The sequence below is a fragment of the Eurosta solidaginis genome, chromosome 2, assembly GCF_040869045.1.
Source record: "Eurosta solidaginis isolate ZX-2024a chromosome 2, ASM4086904v1, whole genome shotgun sequence".
NCBI classification, from domain to species: domain Eukaryota; kingdom Metazoa; phylum Arthropoda; class Insecta; order Diptera; family Tephritidae; genus Eurosta; species Eurosta solidaginis.
In genome coordinates, this window is record NC_090320.1 from 3,619,523 (window position 1) to 3,641,774 (window position 22,252).

General features: G+C 34.7%; 1 protein-coding gene and 2 non-coding genes across 4 annotated transcripts in view; all 3 read right to left on the reverse strand.

The window, feature by feature from the left end:
* Window positions 1-22,252, reverse strand: part of rk (rickets) — a 667,150-nt gene that overhangs the window by 128,704 nt on the left and 516,194 nt on the right. The gene's annotated exons all lie outside the window — the stretch shown is intronic.
* TRNAQ-UUG (transfer RNA glutamine (anticodon UUG)) lies at window positions 18,772-18,843 on the reverse strand. Its single transcript has one exon. It is a non-coding gene; the product is annotated as a tRNA-Gln (tRNA).
* Window positions 21,272-21,343, reverse strand: TRNAQ-UUG (transfer RNA glutamine (anticodon UUG)). The gene has a single exon. It is a non-coding gene; the product is annotated as a tRNA-Gln (tRNA).

Here is a 22,252-nt window from a genome sequence, read left to right on the forward strand (position 1 = left end):
AAAGGTGGACCAGGGGTGACTCTAGAATTTGTTTGTACGATATGGGTATCAAATGAAAGGTGTTAATGAGTATTTTAAAAGGGAGTGGGGCTTAGTTCTATAGGTGGGCGCCTTTTCGAGATATCGCCATAAAGGTGGACCAGGGGTGACTCTAGAATTTGTTTGTACGATATGGGTATCAAATGAAAGGTGTTAATGAGTATTTTAAAAGGGAGTGGGCCGTAGTTCTATAGGTGGGCGCCTTTTCGAGATATCGCCATAAAGGTGGACCAGGGGTGACTCTAGAATTTGTTTGTACGATATGGGTATCACATGAAAGGTGTTAATGAGTATTTTAAAAGGGAGTGGGCCTTAGTTCTATAGGTGGAAGCCTTTTCGAGATATCGCCATAAAGGTGGACCAGAGGTGACTCTAGAATTTGTTTGCATGATATGGGTATCAAATGAAAGGTGTTAATGAGTATTTTAAAAGGGAGTGGGGCTTAGTTCTATAGGTGGGCGCCTTTTCGAGATATCGCCATAAAGGTGGACCAGGGGTGACTCTAGAATTTGTTTGTACGATATGGGTATCAAATGAAAGGTGTTAATGAGTATTTTAAAAGGGAGTGGGCCTTAGTTCTATAGGTGGAAGCCTTTTCGAGATATCGCCATAAAGGTGGACCAGAGGTGACTCTAGAATTTGTTTGCATGATATGGGTATCAAATGAAAGGTGTTAATGAGTATTTTAAAAGGGAGTGGGGCTTAGTTCTATAGGTGGGCGCCTTTTCGAGATATCGCCATAAAGGTGGACCAGGGGTGACTCTAGAATTTGTTTGTACGATATGGGTATCACATGAAAGGTGTTAGTGAGTATTTTAAAAGGGAGTGGGCCTTAGTTCTATAGGTGGGCGCCTTTTCGAGATATCGCCATAAAGGTGGACCAGGGGTGACTCTAGAATTTGTTTGTACGATATGGGTATCACATGAAAGGTTTTAATGAGAATTTTAAAAGGGTGTGGGCCTTAGTTCTATAGGTTGAAGCCTTTTCGAGATATCGCCATAAAGGTGGACCAGAGGTGACTCTAGAATTTGTTTGCATGATATGGGTATCAAATGAAAGGTGTTAATGAGTATTTTAAAAGGGAGTGGGGCTTAGTTCTATAGGTGGGCGCCTTTTCGAGATATCGCCATAAAGGTGGACCAGGGGTGACTCTAGAATTTGTTTGTACGATATGGGTATCAAATCAAAGGTGTTAATGAGTATTTTAAAAGGGAGTGGGCCTTAGTTCTATAGGTGGACGCCTTTTCGAGATATCGCCATAAAGGTGGACCAGGGGTGGCTCTAGAATTTGTTTGTACGATATGGGTATCAAATGAAAGGTGTTAATGAGTATTTTAAAAGGGAGTGGGCCTTAGTTCTATAGGTGGACGCCTTTTCGAGATATCGCCATAAAGGTGGACCAGGGGTGACTCTAGAATTTGTTTGTACGATATGGGTATCACGTGAAAGGTGTTAATGAGTATTTTAAAAGGGAGTGGTGCTTAGTTCTACAGGTGGACGCCTTTTCGAGATATCGCCATAAGGGTGGACCAGGGGTGACTCTAGAATTTGTTTGTACGATATGGGTATCACATGAAAGGTGTTAATGAGTATTTTAAAAAGGAGTGGGCCTTAGTTCTATAGGTGGACGCCTTTTCGAGATATCGCCATAAAGGTGGACCAGGGGTGGCTCTAGAATTTGTTTGTACGATATGGGTATCAAATGAAAGGTGTTAATGAGTATTTTAAAAGGGAGTGGGCCTTAGTTCTATAGGTGGACGCCTTTTCGATATATCGCCATAAAGGTGGACCAGAGGTGACTCTAGAATTTGTTTGCATGATATGGGTATCACATGAAAGGTGTTAATGAGTATTTTAAAAGGGCGTGGGCCTTAGTTCTACAGGTGGACGCCTTTTCGAGATATCGCCATAAAGGTGGACCAGGGGTGACTCTAGAATTTGTTTGTACGATATGGGTATCACATGAAAGGTGTTAATGAGTATTTTAAAAGGGAGTGGGGCTTAGTTCTATAGGTGGGCGCCTTTTCGAGATATCGCCATAAAGGTGGACCAGGGGTGACTCTAGAATTTGTTTGTACGATATGGGTATCACATGAAAGGTGTTAATGAGTATTTTAAAAGGGAGTGAGCCTTAGTTCTATAGTTGGACGCCTTTTCGAGATATCGCCATAAAGGTGGACCAGGGGTGGCTCTAGAATTTGTTTGTACGATATGGGTATCAAATGAAAGGTGTTAATGAGTATTTTAAAAGGGAGTGGGCCTTAGTTCTATAGGTGGACGCCTTTTCGATATATCGCCATAAAGGTGGACCAGGGGTGGCTCTAGAATTTGTTTGTACGATATGGGTATCAAATGAAAGGTGTTAATGAGTATTTTAAAAGGGAGTGGGCCTTATTTCTATAGGTGGGCGCCTTCCCGAGATATCGCCATATAGGTGGACCAGGGGTGGCTCTAGAATTTGTTTGTACGATATGGGTATCAAATGAAAGGTGTTAATGAGTATTTTAAAAGGGAGTGGGCCTTAGTTCTATAGGTGGGCGCCTTTTCGAGATATCGCCATAAAGGTGGACCAGGGGTGACTCTAGAATGCGTTTGTACAATGTGGGTATCAAACGAAAGGTGTTAATGAGTATTTTAAAAGGGAGCGGGCCTTAGTTTTACAGGTGCACGCCTTTTCGAGATATCGCCATAAAGGTGGACCAGGGGTGGCTCTAGAATTTGTTTGTACGATATGGGTATCAAATGAAAGGTGTTAATGAGTATTTTAAAAGGGAGTGGGCCTTAGTTCTATAGGTGGGCGCCTTTTCGAGATATCGCCATAAAGGTGGACCAGGGGTGAATCTAGAATTTTTTGTACGATATGGGTATCACATGAAAGGTGTTAATGAGTATTTTAAAAGGGAGTGGGCCTTAGTTCTATAGGTGGGCGCCTTTTCGAGATATCGCCATAAAGGTGGACCAGGGGTGGCTCTAGAATTTGTTTGTACGATACGGGTATCAAATGAAAGGTGTTAATGAGTATTTTAAAAGGGAGTGGGCCTTAGTTCTATAGGTGGACGCCTTTTCGAGATATCACCATAAAGGGGGACCAGGGGTGACTCTAGAATTTGTTTGTACGATATGGGTATCAAATTAAAGGTGTTAATGAGAATTTTAAAATGGAATGGGCCTTAGTTCTATAGGTGGATGCCTTTTCAAGATATCGTTATAAAGCTGGACCAGGGCTAACTCTAGAATGCGTTGGTACAATATGGGTATTAAACGAAAGGTTATAATGAGTATTTTAAAGTGGAGTGGTGGATGCCTTTTCGAGATATCGCCATAAAGGTGGACCAGGGGTGACTCTATAATGTGTTTGTACGATATGGGTATCAAATTAAAGGTATTAATGAGGTTTTAAAAGGGAGTGGCGTTTTCGTGATATCGACCAAAATGTGGACCAGGGTGACCCAGACCATCATCTGCCGGGTACCGCTAATTTATTTATATATGTAATACCACGAACAGTATTCCTGCCAAGATTCCAAGGGCTTTTGATCTCGTCCTGAAGAACTTTTTCATTTTATTTTACTTAATGTGGAAAGTGCCACACCCATTTTACAAAGTTTTTTTTTTAAGTAATATTTTGCGTCAATAAACCAATCCAATTACCATGTTTCGTATTTGGTATAGAATTATGGTATTTTTTAAATTTTTCGTAATCTTCGATAAGTTGGCGTGGTCATAGTCGGATTTCGGCCATTTTTTATACCAATACAAAGTGAGTTCAGATAATTACGTGAACTGAGTTTAGTAAAGATATATCGATTTTTGCTCGAGTTATCGTGTTAGCGGCCGAGCGGAAGGACAGACGGTCGACTGTGTATAAAAACTGAGCGTGGCTTCAACCGATTTCGCCCTTATTCACAGAAAGCCGTTATCGTCCTAGAATCTAGGCCCCTACCAAATTTCACAAGGATTGGTAAATTTTTGTTCGACTTATGGCATTAAAAGTATCCTAGACAAATTAAATGAAAAAGGGCGGAGCCCGGCCCATTTTGAAAATTTCTTTTATTTTTGTATTTTGTTGCTCCATATCATTACTGGAGTTGAATGTTGACATAATTTACGTATATGCTGTAAAGATATTAACTTTTTTTTTTAATTTAACTTAAAAAAAAAAATTTTTTAAGTGGGCGTGGTCGTTCTCCAATTTTGCTAATATTTATTAATTATACATATAGAAATAGCAGTAACGTTCCTGCCAAATTTCATCATGATATCTTCAACGACTGCCAAATTACAGCTTGCAAATTTTTAAATTACCTTCTTTTCAAAGCGGGCGGTGCCACGCCCATTGTCCAAAATTTTACTAAGCTAAATCATCAGTTCAACTCAACTACCAAGTTTCATCGCTTTATCCGTCTTCAAAGTTAATATACTCTGTGAGCTCTGCTCAACTGAGTATAAAAAATACATTTTTATTTAAAAATGTTTCATTCTACAATCAGAGTCAAGCTTCGCTAATCTTTAAATTTCCTCGGAACTGACATTGGATTTTCCAGAACTAAAGGCTCGTGCGACCAGTTATGTTTGTAGTATAGCTTTTGACAAGCGACTTGGTCAAGCCTACTAACATTCATAATCAATTTCGCAAATAAAATTCATGCACAATCCACTTATTCCGTTATCGGTTTTTTGCTTTTCATCAAAAAATATTTGGCCCGGCAAACTATAATAGAAAAAAGTGTTCTCACCATTCTTAAATCTTCTCTGTAATATATTTTGGTAGATTTAATATAAATCTTTTAATACTTCTAACCTTTTATATTCCTACTTACTTTTTTCCTGACCTGAGGGTGAATCCGTAGGTAGGTTGATAAGCAATCAAGATTTCAGTACGGCATTTTTTAGTCGATGCAAAAGTTCATGTGTCAGGAATGTGGGTTTTTGTTTTTTTCTCTCACGCAAGGTAGCGTTCTATCAGATTTGCCACATTTTCTATACCAACTATGCATTGTCTTCATCCTTACATCGCCACGCCACCATTTAATCGAATTCTGTTTGACATTTTGATTGCACTCGCTGTGCTAGTAATTGTAAGCACCGGTGGTCTAGTAACGCAAGCAATCTACAATATCATGCACTCACTTACCTACTTATGCACTTAATCTCCCTACATATTTATCTGTATCTATGTGCTTGCAGTTCATATGCAAATTTAGCGCTGATGCTGGGCGCCATTGATCCGCGTTTCAAAGGCCATTCCATGCTTTCCATTTATGTAGCAAAATACATATAACTGGTCGTAAATTTGATCAATTTAACTTTTTTACGCTAATTTTTTCTTTGTTATTTTGCTTTGCCAGTAGATTTTATAATTTTAAGCTTTAGTGTATCCCCCATTGCATGACCAAACCTTTGTCTAGGGCAGCATCAGCGCAAGTAGTTAATATTATTGCAATCGTTACAGGTATGTATGAGTGTATATGCTGTAGATATGCACATATGTAAGTGTATTGGCTGGCTTATTGCTATCCAGTATATTGTCATCTTATTGTTTACCGAGCAATCAGTAGAAATTGCGTTTTTGAAATCCCTATAACATACGACTACAACAGTTGCAGGGTTACCGCAGCGCATGGCAGATACACTATGCGCTGTAAGGATATAACACAGTGTATGATAGCACATCCTTGTACACATATTGCACAAGTTTTTATAACAGTATTGTAGTATGGGTACTTTAAGTGCAAATATTTGATTTGCATTCACCAGCAACTAAGCTTTTACAGCTTGTCCCATTACATTTTGCTGGACTGCAGTTGAAATGTATGAAATTTTTTGCACTTCATCGTTTCACGGAACGAGAATTCCTCTCTGATCTGAATGTTTAAAAAAACAAATGTGTACAAAGCTTAGTGCAGTGACTTTGAAAATAAAATGACGGTTTCTTTTTAGTTATTATTGCTTTGGTTTATAAGATTGATATTCGCTTATAAGATTGATCGTATATTTTCTTTTCGGCAAGTTTATTTAAATTTTCATTTTCCTACTCAATCTGGCTCTTTATATTATAAGGCCTATTTGCATATTTAAAGAGGGCTTATTCCTAATAGCTTTTTTTTCTGACGTGACGACGTATAAGGTATCACATGGTCATATTAAATCCTTCCCGAGACAGTAATGCTAGTGCCTTAATGGTGCTTGATACAGGAACGTTCCCTATATTTATCCAGCAAAGGACTATCAACATAGATAGTAGTTCTCAAAACATTCCGGGAGTGCCCTTTTCGCTACAAGAAGAAAGGGAAAGTATCGAGTATGTCATTATCGAGCAATATAAATATTGGTATGTTATGGTCTTGAAAATCGTGCCTTTCTTAAGGAACGTTGCAAAGCAATCTAACCCAGGCTTTACACATTCCCAGAATTTATGCAAGCTATAGCAATTGAAATTCGTAAGACATCGGCGCAAGCATTTAAAACCCACAAATACGACTTGGGTAAGCAAAGACGAACACTTAGAGGTTTAGTAATATCTTAAGAACCAAATTACCCATTGATTAGATCACAGAGTTGTTTATCAAGAAGATTAGTCTATGACTCAAAATATCAACAAGTAAACAAATTTTTTTCAGTCCGTCATGAAAAAATATGCCTTAATTAGCACTACACATACAGAGAATAGTTAAGTTTTGCCTTCACAATCAATAATAAAAGTTTTAGTGCGAAACTCAGTTATTTGTGGACTATTTGCAATGTCATAATTTAATTGCGAAGACATTGAAAGTTTACTAAAACTTTATTACGCTCTGATTATTCAGTAGTACTTCGAAAATGTGTAAAAAAGTTAACAAAATTTTGTTGTTTTTGTTTATAATACTTTTGACTTACTCGATGGGCGGACGAGTGATGATTTCAATTAGTATAATTTGTATGTGAAACTTTAATTATAGCTACAAACAAATCTTTACATATATATTGTGTTAATAACAGTTTTTTTAATGCAATTTTCAAAAACCGTTTTTTATTTTTTTCTATTTCTCTTCTTAATAGCATTCATCAAATAACAATAACAGCAGCTCATGTTGAGCAAAATGGTCGTTAAGGACAAAAAGTTCAGATTGGCCATATAAAGAGTTGTTTGCATTAATGTAGGTAATTATGTAGAAAAATGCAGACTTGCTGGCAGACACAACGGCAATCAGACAATGTAAACAGACTGACTCATACAGATGAAGAGCAGGTCATAATTACACTCACACAAATAGCTTCTGAGTTTTTTTAAGCTACTAGCCGGCAGACGTTTTCTGCTCAAAAATTGGTTTGCCCCTTCCTTTCTTAAAATTATGATCCCTTTCTCTTCCGCTCTATCTTCCATTTCCAAAGACCTTTCCTCTCTTTGTCCATTTCCTCTTATCTCCCGCTCCCACTGCCGCAATTCCCACTCTCATTCTCAATTTCATTCCCACTCACACTCCAATCACCATCCCAACTCCAACTCTCACTCCTTTTCCCATTGACACTCTCATTCCCACTGTCACTCCTAATCCCATTTCAAATCCCACTTCCACTGCCACTTTCACTCTCAATCTCACTCCCACTCTGATCCCTTTCTCACAACTCTAACACCCACTCCCACAAACTTTTAATTTGAAAATTCGTTTAATAAGTGAACACATCGCTAGATATTTGACACAAAATTCCATTACTTCACAACTTACTTATAAACTTTGAAATTTAGAAGTAGCTAAGTGTCATTCACATAGCTTGCAGTGTATTAATAATGCACAAATATGTAACCAAATTTTTTCTAAATCCCTTATTCCCAACAAAACTACTTAAATATATCAATAATCCATTGAAAAGCTCTTATCTAGACTCGGCGGCTTCGGCAGCTTTATAACGCTTTTTGTATGGACACATTTACACATGTATGTATGTAGTATGTAAGTATATTATATAGACTGTAAAATATGTTGCAATCACTTACCAGCACTTTGGTCATGAATGATTGATGATGTTGATGATGCAAACTAAACAAATTGCTAAAAGCAACACAAACAGGAATTAAATAAAATTATTGAAAGTGACAGGCGCTACACATGAAAATTACTTTGTAAACTTAAGTTGATAAAAATATATATTGATATATCTAACCCAACATATGTAGCTATATGTAACCCTTTTGGTGTTTATTTTTATATAAATATGTTGTAAAAGCTTGGGGTTAACGAACGGATAATTCAGAATTAATGACCACAAGGCTCAACAAAAAGTATTGAATGGAGAAAAAAAAATTATGAGTTCAAATGCACACGTTTAAAAAACTAAAAAAAAATTGTAGGAAGATGTACTCAGATCTAATTCGTAATTAAACGAGGCTCTTTCACCCTTGACAGACCCGAACTTTTGGAGCTTGCGGAAGCAATCAGTCTGAAAACCTTAATCCCCAAATTTTCCATTATATCTTTACAAAAATCTAAAAATGCTTCCATAAAAACAAAAAATCATTCTGCAACGAAACTCACAAATCGTCCGACATTACCCCTTAAAATAATTCAAAAGGAGTCCCAAGGTTATCCTAATACTGAAGGTTCGTATATGGTTCTGAAACAGCCCTCATATGAACCCGAAACGATCCGGAGATTGTCCTAAGAAGAGCCGGAGATAGCCACGATCTTATAACAAAATAGTCAAGTAATGATATCTAAAATAGTCGCACAACACTGGCGAAATTTTCCGAAAAGGGCTCTCAAATTTTCCAGAAAACCATCCCTAAATAGCAAGACAATATCGAAATGTTCTCAAAACTACAAAAAATTAATTCGGATTAGCACTTACAGAAACTAGAACAGTTCCAGTATCATCAAGAAGCCATCTAAGTTTAGTCTAACATAGTTCTTACATGATCCCGAAATAGTTCTAGAACGATATGAAAATAACCTGAAGATAGTTACGAAATCCCGCCGAAATCATACCTATTATTATTTATTTACTTATTATCGCTAACTTATAATTAAAATTATGGGCTAACGAAAACAGCTATAGCAACGCAGGCCAGACCGAAAATAATCGAAAAGATCTTGAACTTATCTCGAAATAGGCCCGAAAAGAGTCCCGAATTGATACAGAAAAAGCTCTGAATTCAGTACCCAAATTATCCGCAGATCCCGAGATCGCCCGAAATTCTTCCGAAAGCAATCTCGAAATTATCTCTAATTAGGCCAAAATGTATCTAAATGTTCCTGAAATTATTTCCAAATAAGTTTCGAAATTATCCCAAGATATACCTCAAATTATACTTAAACCAAAATCATTCATGGTTACTCTTTACACCTTTAACAGTCCCAAAATGATTTTCATGGCATAGAATCGGCCTTTTATGGCACCTTTGAATAAAAAATATATCACCAGATTAAGTTACGCATCTTAGAGGTTCATTTTATAACCCAGGATTGGTTTATATCACTATTATTAATCTCAGAGAAAAACAAGAAAAAGTATAAACAATTCGCGATAGACCTCTGAAGAGATTTATGCCAACATTCTCTTCCACGGGGACGTTCTAAATACATGGGAGGATTTGGCAAACCAATTTTTTTTTTGTATTAAAAAGAACTCTTTTCTACAGATTGTGATGTTGATTCTCCCGGGCTATAAAGTTCAAGAAGCAAAAATAAAATTGTGGCATGAAAGGTACAGTAGGGTTCATCAATTGTTTGCTTTCACTTTCTTTCCACCATGGCTTTTGCTGTGATTCTTCTAAATCTGTAGCATGAATTGTATAAGCCACAAAGTTAAAGTGCACTCCTTGTTTTCCACTTGGCGAATAACTAAACAGACAAAGAAACAAAGTTGCTAACCCACAAAATCCCAAAGATAACAAGCTATGAATATATATTCAGATTATAGGACAATAAAAAACTTTGAAAGAAAGCAAAACCACAACAAAAACAATTCATACACTTGCATGATCATAGCAAATATTCGCTGAACTATGCTTTGCTTTGATATAAATCAAAAAAAGTCAGCATAAATTTGCGTTAATTAAAATGAAATGACTGTGGCTTATGCTCGTAAGCCGCTACGGGTGTGTTAAGAGAAAAGAGTAATGCAATAAAGCTGGTATTTACAACCACTAATACAAATGCAAAAATCGCTGACACTATTTATGTATATGGAAAATAATGGCATTCGCGCCATTGCAAGGGCTTTTGTGTGCCTGTGTGTGTGATGGTGGCAAGCAAGCATGTATACGACATGGCGCTCGAACACACATTCTTCGTATTAATACACAAGAATACAATGCAAATATGCGTATGAGACGAATGCAACAGTTCAGTGCGGTGAACCGCTGATAACGACAGTGGCATGCAGCAGCGACAGAAATAGCATGGAATTATAGTAACACATGCAACAGCGTTGAAAGGACATAAAATAAAGAAACAAATAACATGCAATATGCGGTATGAGATGTAAAATGCGTAGCGAAGTGTGGAGGGGGTTCAAAAACACATATTTCACTGCATTGTCAGTTGCAGGCTAATAGAAAGCGAGTAAGTGCATTTCAAGTAATAAAACCAGCGGCTTAAAAGGAATGTACGGTAAAAAGAGCAAATATGCTACATACATATAGTATAATAAAAGGGTGTAAATAAATAGAATGAATACAAAAATATAAGCAAAGTGAGGGCTGGTAATGCGAAAAAGGAGTTTGAAACTTAAAAGCCTATACAAATCATAAACGAAAGCAAGGTTAGGTTAGGTTAGGAAAGCAAAACAAAAGCAATAACGGCGCTGTGGTTAAATGGTTTTAGATATCCGTTGTTGTGGTTTATCGGTCTGTTGATTTTAAAAAATTGCGGGTTTAAGTCGAACTCAAGGCCATTTAACAATAATTTTGTGACTATTCTTTTTATGAATAAGTGCAACTTCGGATTTCAGATCAGGCTGATGATATTTGAGGAGTGTCATTTTATCTTCAACTGCGTTCCAAATTGCAAATAGGGAAATCATCGACCTAAAGGTGCATATTCGCTAGAATTTCTTTAGGTATCTTAATCCGTGCACCATTTATCGGATTTTGTTCCTCTCGCGTTGAATTTTCATCTACCTCTCGTGAACAGCGTTGCCAAATGTTTTTTTTTCCAAGTCGACAGACGCCGCACAAAAATTCGTCAAAAATCGTCATATATATGGCAACAACCAATAACAACCAAAGTTTTGTTAGGACGAAGTTGGGTTATTACCAGGGGAAGTACGATTGTATTCGCCGGATACCAAAATGAGATCGCCGGATTACATTCAACAATATTAACTTTAAAAGCGATTTTCTGAAAATTGTCTTTGACTGTAATTTTTTGTTGCTACATACAACATATAAAATCGTTTTTAATTCATTTCATTTTATTTTATAAAAACGTCTTTTGTATTACATACAAAAGGTACTTGTTTTCAGCCATTTAAACAATTATTTTTCTTTTGTTTTCTTTGAGCTCGAATCGAACAACGCATAAACAATATCATTTTAGTTTCTTAGTTATACATTTTTGCTAGCAATATTCCTTTTAATGTGTCAGTTTCCAGACGGTTTCGGATTTTTTTTTTGTGTAAATTCATATCAGAAAAAATTCGTTCTACATTCCCTGAAGAGTGTGGCAAGCACATTAGATCTGCAGCGAATGCATATAAATTAGAAAAAGCATATATAGAGCCAGCTCTTTTGATAGTAGAAGTAGTTTTCCAAAAAACTTCTGGAGGAACCTTAGAAATGTCTTCAAAATATGTCTAAATTCTATAAACTTTAATTTCCTGTACTCGCTATCAATATCCTGCACAATTTTCTGATCGATTGTGTGCGAAAAATGTTGCAAGACCATATGCAAAGAATCAATTTTTTTTCCAGCAACTTCTTTGGGATCCATGAAACTTAAGTTTTGTAGAACAACATTGTTAAAATCAAAACGCTTTCTAATTTGATCACACAGTTCAATATAAAAAATAATACAATCTTGTCTATCGCATATACTCCCACATTACGGCTTTACAAAATTATACAATATACTTAAATAAAGTATTTTTTATTCCTGAATACATATTATGTACTTGAATCCCTCACTCTGGAAAATTGTATTAATTTTATTAATATTTTGAAGGATATGTTTCTTAGCTGGATTGGGGTCCGGCGATGATAAATTAAAACGCAAGTTTTATTTATTTTCTTCCCAATATATTTCGATTACAGACGGTAATCGTCTTCAGAGGAACTATATCAAACATACAAATACAAAAATTAATATAATATTATATACATTACGTAAACAACATTACAAACGATATTTTAAATATAATACTTTAAACATTAATTAGGTACATACATAGTTATCACGTCTTCACTGCTTGACGTGGAGTCTATCACTGCTTATCTGTTCGTTATTAAATGTCTGTACGTGTGGGAGCAATTTTCGATGTTCGATTTGTAATTCATACATATATTTGTCGGTGTATTTATAATGTGAAGCATTTCAAGTGTGAATCTCTTTCGGTAATTGTCTTCTTGTGCTAAGATCGTTGTTCCATCGAAGTTGGGGGAGTGATTATTCGTTGTACAGTGTGTCATTAGTGCTGTTTTTTGATTATTATGGTTTCGGTATTTGTAGTCTGATTTACGCTGCGCTAGTCGGGTTTTTAATTTTCCTTTCGTTGTTCCTACATAAATGTTAAATGGTTTTTCCATTACAAGGGATTTTGTATACAACGTTACTCTTATCAGTGCGTGATATTTTTGATTTAGTTTTGAATGATATACTTCAGGATTGAGAGATACATTTCTTTCATATCATCCAATTTATCAACAATGGTTTTTGCACTGTTTATTTTATCAACATTAACAGCGAAGTTAAAAAATATTTTTAATGGCTCATAAAGTTCAAATACTCTGTATACTACTGCCTCTAAGGATAGCCAGCGAGTTTGACATGGATGTATCATCCTTTTTGGCTGCAATTCCAATAGCGCAATTATATCTTTCAATTGAGTAGGTACTTCTATGAGAACTATTGGAAACGTAATTATACACATTACGCACCAGTGTTGCTACTCTGCTGGGTAGCTTTAAGGAGGCATACGAAGAGCAAAGTGCCAAAGAATGACATATACATTTAAAAGTAATTAAGTTAGCAATTTCTTTTTCAAAAATTCGGGCGACCGAATGCTCATGTTATTAGCAAGAGCTAGCATATTTTTAGTATAAAGTATACATTATTCAATAAAGCTTGTATCTCAATTTTAAATATATGTAATTTCTTAGTGTTTGAATATTAAAAATAAATCTTACATAGAAGGGGGCTTAAATCGTCATTTTTCATTACAAAATCGTCCAAGGGCCATTCTAATTAAAAATTGCCAAAATGACGACGGCGTCGTCAATCTGTCAACGCTGCTCGTGAACAACAAAATAGAGAGCGAAATAAATACAGAGGAAATTAACAAGTGGAATTTCAAAAGCACCAAAGTTGAATCGGTGCAGATGTACCTTAGAAAACGTTTAATTTTTCCTCAAATATTGCAAATATTAGGGTACTCTTAAACTGGGAAAATTATATTTTTTGAAATCAAAAATTATTTAGAGATCGAATAAGAAAACTGGTTTACACTCAGAAAACTTTAAAGAGTCAAACGTCCTGCAAGGCCGTTTCTTTCGTAAAAATTTAATTAAACCAAAACTTAATCTCGCCAGTTTAACTAATCAAGATAAATAACCAGATATATATTAGAATTTAACTACAGGGAAGTAATCCTTCCGATAGTTTCATTTGATATATTCCTTTTTACCAACACAGGGTCACCCATCCCCAGTTATGTCGTAAATTGTAAATATTTTGTAGTACGAATCACAAAAGTTTATAGTGAATGCACGAAAACTAGCCAAAACTCTGACTTTTGTTTACGCGTTTTCCTTGCACTTAATTGACAGTCGAAGACTCTGTTAGCTTATAGATACGTGACTAACTGAAGATTGCGGTGTGAAACTGAGCTCAATGTTGACTTCAATTAGTTTAAGCTTTCTTGAAAATTGTTTGTTTTATCACAAATAGAGGATCTTTACGATCTCATTCACATATTCGATAATGGTGAATGTGAATAAAATTGAATTTTGACCACCCCAGTAAACATATCCTTACCCAGCATAGTGCAATAAATTTAAGCTCGTTCTATTTCCCACTGAAGCATCCCAATAATTTATTTGTAAAAACAACAAACTTTTTATGACACAAATTACAGTAGAGCATTTAAAGTTACAGCTAAACTACTACTTTATTTATATAAATGAGAAGACATTAAAAATAGAACAAAGTCAAATGCGTAATAAATTAGCGATAATGGCTTATGTGCTTTTTATTCTAATCGCTGAAATAAATTTTATAGAGAAAAATGCAACTGAGATAAGCGAGACAAAAGCGATAAATAAAATTGTCGAGTTGAAGTTGAATAGAAACTAGTTTACGTGGCGATTTTCAGGTCAAAAAAAAGTTGCAATATGTACGAGGATACCTCGACAGAATAGGAATGAGACGATTTAGGGAGGGCTCCATTAACAAAATAAAAATTCTGCACTATGGCACTCCTCTTGACAAATTTGCTTGATTATCCTTATACAAATTTATCGAATTATAACAAAAATGAACCACTTAGCTAGAACTATGAAAAAGTTTAGTTCAGACGCAGAGGAATATCTATTTATCTAATTTTATTAAGGAAGCCCTATCTCATGTAGATTTTATAGGTACGTAGTAACAACTACATTTTATTTCCTTTATATTAGGTCGGATGAATGTTTTTCCGCTTTTCATATAAATCTTGCAATCGATTTTTAAGTAACTTCTCATTGAGCCACAAACGTGAAACTTTACACCTAGGTTAGAACACCGTGACAATGCAACAAAAGGAAAAAATCCCTTAGGTGGCGCACGGATCGAAATAATTAGAAAAGAATTTGAAAATTTTCAAACCAGCTTTTAATTACCTTCACGATGAGCTAGTGACTTGAAATTTCAAACTTAATTCAGAGGTCGACGACAACCGATGACGCGATACAAAAAGATTCGCTAGGGAGCGCACGGGATGAGATATCTAGAAAAATCGTACGAAACGGAGGGAATTTTGGGATTGATTTTTATGTAAGTTCTCATAGAGCTACAACTGTAAAACTTCACAGATAGGATAAGATGCGGAGAAAATTTAAGAAAATTCGAGAAAAAATTCGGTTGGGTGGCGCACGGATCGAAATATTTATATAAGAATTTGGTGTTTTGAGTGCGATTTTAAAGTAAATTATCATTGAGCTGCAAACATGAAACCTCAGAGACGGGTTAAGACACCGTGACAAAGAAACAAAAGGAGAAAAAAGTTCCATTAGGTGGCGCACGGATCGAAAAAATTAGATAATAATGTGGAAATTTGAAACCGGCTTTAAGTAACTTCTCGATGAGATAGAGACTTGGAATTTCAAGCCTAATTCAGACGTCGATGAAAGCCGATGACACGATACAAAAAGATTCGCTAGAAAATATAAGAAAAGGAGAAAATAAAATAAAATAAAATAAATAAATATTTTTGCAATTTCTATGTCAAAATTTAAAAATCTAATTTTAGCTAGAATATGTATGTCTTTATATAAGAGACATTTTTCGCTGATTTTTGTCCAATTATATAAAGGTAGTGCTTAAAATTTTTTTATTTTATTTTTAATTTAATTTATTTCTATTTTTTATTTTAACAAGCAAAGAAACTGAATATAACAAAAGGAAATAACAGACGATATGTCAAAAGTGTTTCGGTAGAACGATCACATTCACTGACAAGAATGATGATGACCGAAAGAAAATTGTATCTATGTAGGTATGTAGTGAATATGCAATGTACAGTTATTTTGAATGCAGGTAACAAAAAACCACCGTATATTGAACATAGCTAGCAGGCGAACCCAAAGGGTGGGTGGCTTTTGCTTTCAATGCTATTATCATGCCTTCACAAATTTCAAGAATAATATGTATATCTGTTTGCAATAAGTTTAGAAAGATTATTCCACTTTATATTGTTTGTTAGTTTTTGTTTTTTCTGCAAAAAGAAGGTAAACGTGAAAACCCAGGAGTTTACATGTTCCAGATTTGTAGTTTTTGAGGCTACAGATAACATGTTAAATGGAATTTATCACAGAAATCAAGACAACAACACATCGTTTAGTAAGAAAGTAAGTAACATTTTTAGTGATCGTTTGCAAGGATGGTATTGATGGAATTTCCACAAACCTTACTATGGTTTCCTTTTGCAAATTTTAAATTGAATTTACATATATAACTCACAACTAGACCTAATGGATTTAACTGAAAAATTGCCATTTACTTTGCTAAAGAGTTCCGGAAATCAATCTGCAGTATCTCCTACGCACCGAAACAAGAATAAAGTATTCTGATGGAATGAAATCAGGCATTTTTATTACCCATACATATACCGAAAGTTTTTTTTCATTTTTTCAAAAGATTATTTAAGCGACCGCCATGATGTAATTCTTGCGTGCTCGCCTACCACATCGAAAGGAAAATACTCGAGCAAATATTTTTCTTACAACAAACAAGTTTTCTAAGCGTGGTCGCCACTCTACTGCATAGTGACAAACACTCTGAGTATATTTCTGACTTGAAAAGCTTCTCAGTGAAAATTTAACAACTTTGCAGATGCCGTTCGTATGGATGAGAACATCGGTTGGTTGGTGTCATGTGGGTACACATCGCATGGAAGACATACAAAAATTACGTATGTCGGTGTTGATTCTCTACAAGTAAAAGTTCAACCTGTTACAGTATCCAAAACGAACTTGGGCCAGGGTGACTTGTGTCTTCCTTGCTAGAGTGCTTTCTTCTTCTGCAAGAGTATTTGTACTGATAACGGGATTCATCGGTCGCGTAATGACAAAGGGGTTTCCGTTTCTGTGTTTATTTGGCTTCTCGTGCTCGTCTGCATCAAACTGCTGCGTTGGCAGGTGTCGGATCTCATCATAATGCTTATGAAGATGTTCTATTAACTCTCTTGGGGGTTGGGCTAGACCAGGGTGTTCTGGTTTGTGACAATTAAGCAAAAACTGTCTGTTCAGCATTTGGTTATGCTCTTTAATGTTGATCTCATTGGCCTCGCTATGTAAATGATGTTTAGGCGCCATAAGGGGACAGGCAGTTCTAACTGCAGGATTCTGGCAGGAGCCTTTTCCAGTATGCTGCTGGCAAGCGAGTTGAGGATTTTGTTACGGCTCTGTACTTTGGATACAATTTCGGTGTCATGCGCCTTGTAGGTGCGAGTATTATCGAACGCAACCCCCAAGATCTTTGGGTGACTAACAGTCAGTAGCGTAACACCATTGACGTGAACGTCCAAAATTTGCATCGCCTGTTCCTTCCACGCCATAAACAGAGTGGCCGTGGATTTGGTCTGTGATAATGTCGAGTCGCGAAAGCTGAAGAAACTGAAAAGACTGACGAGATAGCTATTTGTTCTAGAAACTAATTCGTCGTTTAATTCTCCTAGGTTTTGATTGTGTCAAAAGCTTTTGATATGTCGAGTGCCACGAGCCCTGTCCTATGATGGGGTTTATTTTGTCCGTAATTTATCTGAGTATTTATGGCGTTCAGTGCGGTGGTAGCATAGATGTTAAGTAATGATTAGATAATGTTAATGATTGCTAATTAACCTTCATTTGCGAAATTCTCTAATTCGTTAAATAATTGGAATTAGTTCAACTAATTCCCATTAGATAATTAAAATTTTTATTCTAATAGTAAATCTAATTGCGGTTAGTTCCCACTAGCAAAAAAAATTGGGCTACCTTTACAATTAGAAATCTAATTGACTTCTGCTAATGCAATTAGATATTCAATTAGCTCGAATTAGAATCAATTATTTATATTTATTTACATCATTATTCGTTCACTTCAATAATTCTTTGAAAAAAATGTATTGTTATCAAAATAATTGATTCTAATTCGAGCTAAGTGAATATCTAATTGCATTAGCAGAAGTCAATTAGATTTCTAATTGTAAAGGTAACCCAATTTTTTTTTTGCTAATGGCAACTAATTGCAATTAGATTTACCATTAGAATAAAAATTTCAATTATCTAATGGGAATTAGTTGAACTATTTCTAATTGTTTAACGAATTAGAGAATATAAACCAATTGCATCAATTTCTAATTGTAATTGGAATTTAACATGTATGGGTGGTAGTACTATATATTTTGCGGAAACCATATTGATGAGTGGCTAGGCGAAGATTCGCAGTGAATTGAGGGAGCATGACGGTTTCCAATGTCTACTACTGGCTTTCCTTAACTGGTTTTCCAGGCTTTAGCTGTGGAATTGCCCTGTGCATTTTCCATTGTTCCGGGATGACAAAGGACTTCAATGAAAGTTTAAAACCGTGCGTTAGGTAGTTTACTCCCTCCGCGCCAATTTGGCCCTTTGACTTAGAGGGTTTAGCCTTTTTGATGGATTCTTCAAACTCGTTGCCTTATGTGTTTTCATTATATTATGAAGCATCAAAGCCTAAGAAATCTCAGTTCATATCCGAACATTATTGAAAAATCGTTGAAAATTTTATTTTGGATGCAAAATCAAATTTTTCTTCCTATTTTCAAATATTTAAAAAGAATACATATGTATTGTATGTATCGAAAATTGCATAACAGCTTTCGCGAGGTTCTACCGAGATTTGAACTCGGATCGCTGGATTCAAAGTCCAGAGTGCTAACCATTACACCATAGAACCATTCACAAATCTGGCAGCCAAAAAAATACCGACTGTATAGCTAGTATCACCTGTGGTCGAAATTCGACCAACTCTTATTTTTTTCAACTCAGTCTATGCATCCAGTTTTGGGGGTAGTGAAATAATGCGTTAATAGTTAAGCAGTGAGCGGAAATATAGCAAACTGGTCTAACTTACTTAAATTTTTCATTAAGACATTGTAATTTTTATTGTATTTTCTTAAATTTTCTACAAAATTTTCAAATGTAATTATAACCTTTTGGTATGGAGCTCCTTAAACAAAAATATAAAAAATATGTAAAACCAAAAGAAATTGACGTAGAATTAAGGTGAAATTACTTGACATTAAATTGAAAAATAGGTTTTTCCACACCACCCGGGAGGTCCCCGTTGGGGCGCTACCGAAGTTAGTTTTGTGTGCTCGGTTCCCAGTAGGCCTATATCTCCCATATACATATATCGCCCATTTACTTCAATAGTGACATAATTCAAAAACACGAACTTTTAGTTAAAAACGAAGAAATGTGTTTAAGGAATTTAGCCTATTTCACGCCACCCGTTAGGTATGCAATTGGCGCTTTACCAAGTTTAATTTTGTATAAATACATATGTAGTATGTACATAAGTGTGACATAAAACGAAAATTTCGAATAGAATAGAGGATACCTTCATAAAAAATAAAAATATAAAAAAATTATGTAATGAGAAAGAAGGCAGAGTTTACTAAAAAAATTTAAATGAAAGAAAAAAAAAATAAAGTACTTAAAGTGCGAAAAAATTAAGTGATGTTAAACAGTTCCATATAAAAACGCAATAAGTGCACTTGGGCCTTTTTCCGGGTTTTAATGTTATCATTGTGGAAATATGAAGATTCTAATATTCGGATATTTAATGTTCCCATTGAGATCTATGTACGTAATTAATTTGTATTAAATTTGTAAACAGTCATATTCATGAAATGGAGATGAATATATATGACCATATCTACCATAAAATATCGTCTGTGAACGATATAATACTAAGATATAGCAAAGCAGAATAAATTAGAAAAAAATAAAAAGAAGCAAAAACGCAAACACATTTACTAAAATAAAATTGATTTCATAATTTTAAGCGACATAAACAAATTAGGATTATGGGATCTAAGCATCCGATTAATGGGCATATAATCAAACAAAGTTAGCCTAATAATAAATATAGTGGGTAATATACTGCCTATGCAATATTTCGACCTAAAATCGAAAACGTTGTCGGTCGTTTAATATACAACGTGAAATTTTCCGATTTAATCAAGTTGCATTTAAATAATAATAAACTAAGTTGAAATAAAAGATAATATAATAAAATAAAATAAGAAATATCAAAAGAAATTAGTATAAAAGACAATATACAAATTTTAATGTAATATCTTTGTAGCAAATTTAATATACAACGTGATAAAAGATAATATAATAAAATAAAATAAGAAATATCAAAATAAATTAGCATAAAAGACAATATAAAAATTTTAATGTAATATCTTTGTAGCAAATTTATTTATTTTTTGTTCACTATAAGACGTGCTATATCTAAAATGAGCATAAAATCTGGAAATGCAAAAAACATTTGGGTCAAATTTGCAATTAATTGTTATAAATAAATAAATTTAGTGAGTTTGAACAAAAGTTGACTCATTATTTCTGCTTTATTTTTTTTTAAAGCACCTAAAATGAAAAACAAAGAATCTGTTAAATAAAGACCTATGCTTTTACGTGTAAGTAAAATTTGTCCAAAAAATAGGCCGGTTAAGTTATTACTTTACTTCTCTTTAAATTTTTTTTGTGCGCTAACAATTATTTTAGAACAATTTTTTAAAGATTTTGGTACAAACCAATATAGGTAATTGGAAACAAGGGAAACAATATTTTATTTCAACAGAAAATGAGCGAAGCAGTAGTTCTCTCACCGTTTGGCGTGTACAAATATATACATACGTAGAGATGAAACATTTGAGCAACGGAACAACTGAGAATTTGGAGCTATGTACTCAGGGTGGATTGTGAACATAATGCGTCCTACAGATGGCAATTTCGATAGTTGCACAGATTTTCGAATTTACAAAAAACTTTGTCTATTAATTATAAACAAATAGAGTAATTTTTGTTAACAAAGATAGGCCTATGCACTGCGGTTGATCAATACGAATCGATTCATATAACTTTTATATGATTTTACGTATGCTAAGTATGCGAAACAGCCTGTCAATTGATTGTATGGAAATTTTGTTAGCGTATTAATATATAGATGGTGTATATCTTAAAAAATATGTCAAACACGTGAGATTAAAAAGTAAAATGTACGGTTAAGAAGAAATATTCTTTTATAAAAAAACTTTATTAAAAAAAAGTCGCATTTAAAAATAATGAAAAGTTCGGAAGATTATTCCTCAAGGTTCTACCGAGATTTGAACTCGGATCGCTGGATTCAAAGTCCAGAGTGCTAACCATTACACCATAGAACCAGTTGTGGTGCGGAGCTGCCAAAGCGCATACAACTATAAGCAAACGTAGAAATCTTGTATGAAATTAGCTATGCGCTCTCTTGGTGTACTCAACAACATTTGTTGTTGGAGCTTGCTAAATGTGGTGTGTTAGCGAGCGCTTGATGCTCTTGGTGGTGACTATTTATAGCTGATGGGCCTGTATGGGAGTGTGTGTGTATGTATGGATTTATCTGCTATCCATCCCTTTAGCTGTGCTTACATCAAATGACATAAAATTTAAATATAAAAATGATTGAATGAAAATATGATCATTGAAATAAATCAACAAATGAAAAATCGCTTAAATTTTATTTTATTGCCATTTTTCTCATAAGCTTTGCTCTCTCCTGCGCAATCATAGCAAAAACATTTGTCTGATTCAATTATAATTGCTTAATGTGGCCGTAAATTTGCGAATATGTCACTTTTAATTTGGCGAACGATTGCTATTTCGCAATGATATTCGTAAAATTTTTATAGCAACTCCCAAATGGAATTTTTACACATTTAATTCATGTAATTTAGGTGTTTTTGTTACAGAGCTTCGATTCATACCTCGTGACTTCCTGGTAAAAGTATTGTCACAAGGACCCTTTGTAGTTTTCACATAGTTAGCTTGATCACAATAATTCTCGGTATTTTTTTATAAAAATACGTACAATTATGTAATACAATCAATAAAAACTAAAAATGAAGATCTTGGGCGAAATTCGAGATAATTCGTATGGAATTCGCGCAAGAGTGTTTTACCAATTCTAATTAACTTTTAATACCTAATATCTGTGCCTATGTACGTATTGTTTTATCTATCTTCCTCTTCCATGCATGTGTACACTGCTAACAATTCCGATGTCGGTTTCGATTCCCATAAAAAAATTTGGTAAGCTC